The sequence below is a fragment of the Acomys russatus genome, chromosome 13 (assembly GCF_903995435.1).
Source record: "Acomys russatus chromosome 13, mAcoRus1.1, whole genome shotgun sequence".
NCBI lineage: Eukaryota > Metazoa > Chordata > Mammalia > Rodentia > Muridae > Acomys > Acomys russatus.
Window position 1 is genome coordinate 45,406,216 of NC_067149.1, and position 6,000 is coordinate 45,412,215.

Here is a 6,000-nt window from a genome sequence, read left to right on the forward strand (position 1 = left end):
TTACTTCTTGGCCACAAACAGGTTCCTTTGGCTGTTTTCCAATAGAATGCGGAGAGAAAAGAGAAGTCTGGTCTGCTCTTCCAACCAGCCTCACCCTCATGCACCCTTCACTGGCACGACACTGGGATGAGCTCTGGCCATTTTAAGCACCCGTGCAAGAATTCACTCCCGTCTGCTCCTCAAGCTTTTGCACTCCGAATGTCCAGATACCACAGTGGGGACATTTCTCTCTCCCCAGAAGATCTTGAGTGGACTCTTGTGTGAACCTCCAAAAACACACACACACACACACACACACACACACACACACACACACAAAACCAGTGTTGGGATACATGCATACCTGTGTACTTGAATGCATATCTTACCCTCCTGGGTGCATGCCCAGGTTGCTGAGCAGAGACAGCGGCGTCTAGATGGGAGGGAAGTCCTGGACCTGCTGCCACTGACATTAACTCAGTGTTCAGAATCTGAGCATAGGAGGAGGGAACTTCCTCTAAGGGAGTGGGCAGGGTGCCTAGGTCACTGTCCCTAGGGCAGGTTTGAGGCTAGGCTATGCTTCACCTAGGAAGCCCCATCCTTTGCTCCTTTCTTTTTTCCTCCAGCCCAGGGGGAGGGTCGAGTCTGTATAAAGCTCTACTTTTGTTGTTGGTTTTTTGTTTTTTGTTTTTTGTTTTTTTTATACTTTTCCTAATTGTACTCGGAGCCTCATTTCCCCCAGCTGTAAACTTACTCTATTAATAAAAAGGGAGTGCCGGTGTGGATGGAACTCACTGTCAGCACGGAGTACATGCTTAGTAAGTCACAGCCATTGCTTTACCTAGATTCCTCCTTGACCTTGACCCTCACTGAAGGTCACAAGTGCTCTAGAAGTTAGAGTTGGGATGGTCTGGTAGGTGCTAAGCTTCACCCATAGAGACACTTTACTATTTCTTTCTTTAAAAAAAATACAATGGCGGGCACGCTAGGCAAATACTCTGACACCTAGCCACGGCTCACACACATTCTAAAGAAGACGGATCTCCTAGAGGTTGTGATGCACACTGCTGCTTTGGAGTAACTTAACTTGAGTTTCGATCCTGACACTTCTGCAGCCCTGCCTCTCCCCACCTGTTGTGGAATCTGCTGCCCAGGGGAAGCCGACTGATTGGGTGTGAGGAGTTAGTAGGTGGACAGCTCGCATGGTATCCTTGCAGTAAGCAGGATTGTAAAGGCTGTGCGTGGCTTCTGAGCATGCCAGGCCTACCTGGAGCCCCTTGGATCTGTCCCCAAAACACAACCCAAGGATGAGAGGGTAGAGGCCAGGCAGAGACCCCAGGTGGCACAGGCTTGCTCCAGTGGAAAAGAGCTACTTCTGGATAGGACACTGGATGGGGTGTCTAGACGATGGAATTGTAGGTATAGGGATGTCCAGAGGTATCAAAAAAAAGCAGGGACAGAAACGTGACCCTTGGGGTCTTAAAAGAGGTGTCCTAAGTCCGGAAGTCCAGCCCAGACTGGGAAGTACTAGAAGGCTAGGTGCTTCAGAGTGGACATGGTACTTCTCCTGCAGGCAGGTGGGACACGATAGTTGGAAGCACAGATTCTGTGACCCTGTGGGGAGGGGTGCAGGTGGTCACTACTTAGCACTCTTCCCCAACTGCACTCTGCTACCCCAATGGGGTGTTGAGGTGGGGGGAGCATTTTTCTTTTCCGTAGTTTACCTCCCTGCCTGCCATTGGCTACCCTCCAGAGAGCTGCAAGAAGAAAAGCATGCCTGTCAGCTACCTCAGTCGAGGCAAGTAGGTGTGCCTCCTAAATGAATATGCTAAATCATTAGCATAATCACAGGCTACCTGGCTTGGGCTAGCAGGGTGTAGCCAAAGGATGTGCTTTGTATGGCTTCTGGAGATCCTGCCTGGCTGCCTGCCTCAGCACCCATTGAAGACACTTGTAGATGGGACTTGAGTCTGTCTGTGAAAAGACATTCCTCTTACACCTGACTGGATACTGGAGGCCCCAGCTCCTGTCTCACGAAGGCAAGCAACAAGGACAGGGGACTGGACAGAGCCTCCCTTCACATGACTGACTTAACCTCATTTCTTGCCCCAGCTTTCCAGATGCTTCTCCTGCGGGGTCTTCCAAGTTTCTCCCTTTCCCCTTTCCCTCCCTCTTCCCTCCTGCCATCTCCCTTCCCCTGGAGGAATCCCACCCCATCCCCCCCCCCCAGCCTATGAATCAGGTTGACTACATTGCCCAACATCTTCCAGAAAGGTCTTTGGCACTGGTTTATCGAGACAACTGCTCAGCAGAGTTGTTCTGAGTTTAAGCAATAACGTATGGAGGCTTGGTGGACAGTGGGTACCTTTCTTCATTTTTTTAGGCTTTTTTCTGTCTCAAGTCTGGGGCCTCCCAGAGAGAGAGAGAGAGAGAGAGAGAGAGAAGGGAGAAGGAGAGGGAGGGAGAGAGAGAGAGAGAGAGAGAGAGAGAAGGGAGAGGGAGAGGGAGGGAGAGAGAGAGGGGGGGGGAGGGAGAGGGGAGCGCGCGCCCTCAGTCAGGGCCCACCACAGTCCCTATGAGTAGTCCTTGTTGTTATGGTTGGTCCCGTCAGCTATAGAAGTATGAAGCCAAAGGTAACAGAAGCTGTTGCTAAGGTGACATGCGAAGCCTGATGGCCCCTCCTCCAAACTGCCTGCTTCCCTCTGCTCCAGGTTGCCTACCTGCTCAGGTAAGACCCAATTGTGTCAAATGCAAGCCTGCCTGCCAGAGCTAACTCCTGTTCTCCACCTTCCTGGCTTAGTCATAGGTGCCAGGCCTTCTGACCCACGGGTGTGTTGGGAGGAAACAAGCCCCGGAGCCCACCCCTGGCCACTTCAGATTCTTCAGCGGAGTTTCAAGAGTGGTAGGCGGAGCCGTGAGTCCACCTACCTGAGCTCCTGGGCTCATCCTGTGTCCTGGTGGAGGGCATAGCTGGCCACTGCAGAGGCCTCGGGCTTGACTGTGTCTTGATGCATCATCTGGAGCGGTAGAGAAAGCTTTCTGGCTCAGAAGCAAGCCATGGAGAGGGCAGTGAGCACAGTTAGTTGGCAAGTCCGGCAGAAACGGCCTGAATGCCTTTTAGAAAAAAACGTCTCCCAAGGCAGTTTCACAATCTGCCTTGTAATGCAGATTTAGACAACTTTTTTAAGAATGCACTTTTTAAAATAGGTCTTAATGGATCCTTTGCAGTAGTTACTGTCCATTGTGTAAATGCAAACAGAAGGCTTTTTGAAAACATGTATTATTGATCAGAAAGGCAGAAGCAATTAGAAGCCAGTGTGTCATATTGTTCAATATACACTTCCTATACAGCTCTGCTGAACTCACTCATAACTTTCTGACAAATTATCCTGTCACCAGAAAGCATTTTTCTTTCCCTTGGCTTCTGGAAGCAAAGGAGGGACTATTTTCAGTCAGTTATTAGCTGGAAGTAAATGAAAAATTAAGCTTACCCTTATCATCACAAAACCTATCTCTGACTTCTCAAGTTTCAGGCTAAAATAGATAAACCTTCAAGAAGGATGGATGATGCTTCTAGATTTGGTTTATAGTACAGTGGCAGAGTGTGTGTGTGTGTGTGTGTGTGTGTGTGAGAGAGAGAAATACACACACACACACACACACACACACACACACACACACGGGGGGCTCTGTGCTAGGGGACCCAGAGATGCTGACTCTGTGGCAGGAAGCAGAGGCAGAAGAAAGAGACAATTCAACAGGATTCAGTGGTCCTAATGCCCCACCCAGGTTGCTAATGTCCTCAGGGTTGTCTTAGCCTGTCACGGACTCTAAAATGATAAACTGGGGATAAAGTAGAGAGCTGCTATTATGGGGTTCTCTGGGGCCATGGTATGGGGGAACCTAGAGATGTCAAGAAAACTCAGTTCAGGAACAGGAGCCTGACCCTCAAGTGTCTTCAGTCACAAGGCCAGGAGTATGGCCTAGACCTGGCAACACTGGCTAGGTCTCAGATTGGACGGGGGCAGGGGTCTCAGTTTGTCCCATAGGCAGTGTAGAGCTGCATTTCACCCAATCTGTACATCTTCCACTTGACCTTTAAAAATGCATTTATTAGCCAGGGGTGGTAGTGCATGCCTTTAATCCCAGCACTCAGGAGGCAGAGGCAGGTGGATCTCTGTGAGTTCAAGGCCAGCCTGGTCTACAAAGGGAGTCCAGGATAGCCAAGGCTACATACACAGAAACCCTGTCTCGAAAACCAATACAAAACAAGATACATTTATTTACTGGGTACTTACAATATTTGAGGTGCCATCCTCCAAAGCCAGACACTATAGAGAAGAAAAACGAAGATTCTCCCTGTATGCTATTTTTCCACGGATGTTCCTTGAACTGTCAGACACATGTTCATTGATATGTAAGCTAACAAGGGCCACAGAAAGGTGACTGTCAGGCCTGTAATATGGGGTTACTGACTTTGAGCAAAGAGGCTGGAGCTTGTGTGTGTGGGGGTACGGTGCTGCCCCGTAGACACCAGAGGTGTAATGCCAAGGGCTTGGAAGTCCCACACTGCCTGGGAGGGACAGGACCACATGAATCTTCCCCTTTGCAACCTTTGTCCCCATTCTTTCTGGCCTCTGGGAGAGTTTCTGCCTTCACAGGCAAAAACACCTGCTGCGTTTTTGGAATGTTGACAAATAGGAACTCCATTGACTTAATGCCCTGTAATGCCCTCTGTGGGCTGCCCTTGCGCAGCATCTCTGTGGGCTGTAGTTCTAGGTATGGGGCATGCCGTTCGTAGTCAGCTCAGGCCTGCCAGTACTGACATGGTCACTACCTGCCTGCTGCACACATGGTAGCAGCCATGAGCTAGAGGCAGGAGTGCTGCAAGTGAGCCAAGGGGTGCTGGGCAAGGGACACAGTTCAAGCCACTCCTAGCCCTCTGTGATTCCTAGGCCTCTGTTTGCAAACAGGACCATGGAGTGTCTTGACTTGCCTCCAACCCCTAGGTTCCTCTGCAGTCCAGCTGTGAAGCCAGCTGCAAATACACCTCAGTAGCTCCCACTCATTGCTTTCCTCTCAGCACCAGCTCCATTGCATGAAAGGCTGTTGGGGGCTTCTGATCACATCACCGATGCCTCCCATAGACCAGATGCTGTCCTTTCAGCTCACCAGAAGTGGCCAGCCTCGCCTACCGCCTGAAAGGGCAGTGTCCGCTGAACGTGGCACAGCCGTGGTGGCTGTGATCCATTGTGTGCTTTCTGAGCATTTGAAATGTGGCAGGTGCGACCAAAAAACTGAACTGGTATTATTGAATTGAAAGTGAATTGAAGCCGGCCGTGGTGGCGCACGCCTTTAATCTCAGCACTTGGGAGGCAGAGGTAGGTGGATCTGAATCGCTGTGAGTTCAAGGTCAGCCTGGTCTACAAAGTGAGTCCAGGATAGTCAAGGCCACACAGAGAAACCCTGTCTCAAAAAACAAACAAACAAAACAAACAAAAAAAGAAAGTGAACTGAAATGTAAAATTATATAGCTAGATATAGCTAGTATACCTATCAGATGGCATGGCTCTAAAACAAAACAAAACAAAACAAAACACCCCACCTTCACGGCCTCTCCCTAAGATTCCTGGAGGAAAGATGGGCCTCTGCCAGGGAAGTGACAGAAGCAGCACAGTGGTTGTGGAGTGCTGTGGTGGCTCCAATGGACTGCCCCAGCAGCTTTTGCTCTGTGGACTCACTTTGTGATAGCTTGAAGACGCCAAAGCCCCCCGAAAGAAGGATAGCATCATGGCAGTACACGCCAGGTGTCCACCCACCCGTGGAATCCTATGTTCCCCTCCAAGCAGAGTCCCTAGCCTCCCAGGCCTTCTGAGATTTCTCCCACTGCCAGCAAACATAGTGCAGTCCCAGCAGGGCCTGCTCTCCAGGGCCTCTTTGCAAAGGGGCTGATGAGTTCATGCATATTAAGATGCTGTAATGAAGGATTGTCAAGGGACTCTGTGCTGAAGCCTAAGGGCC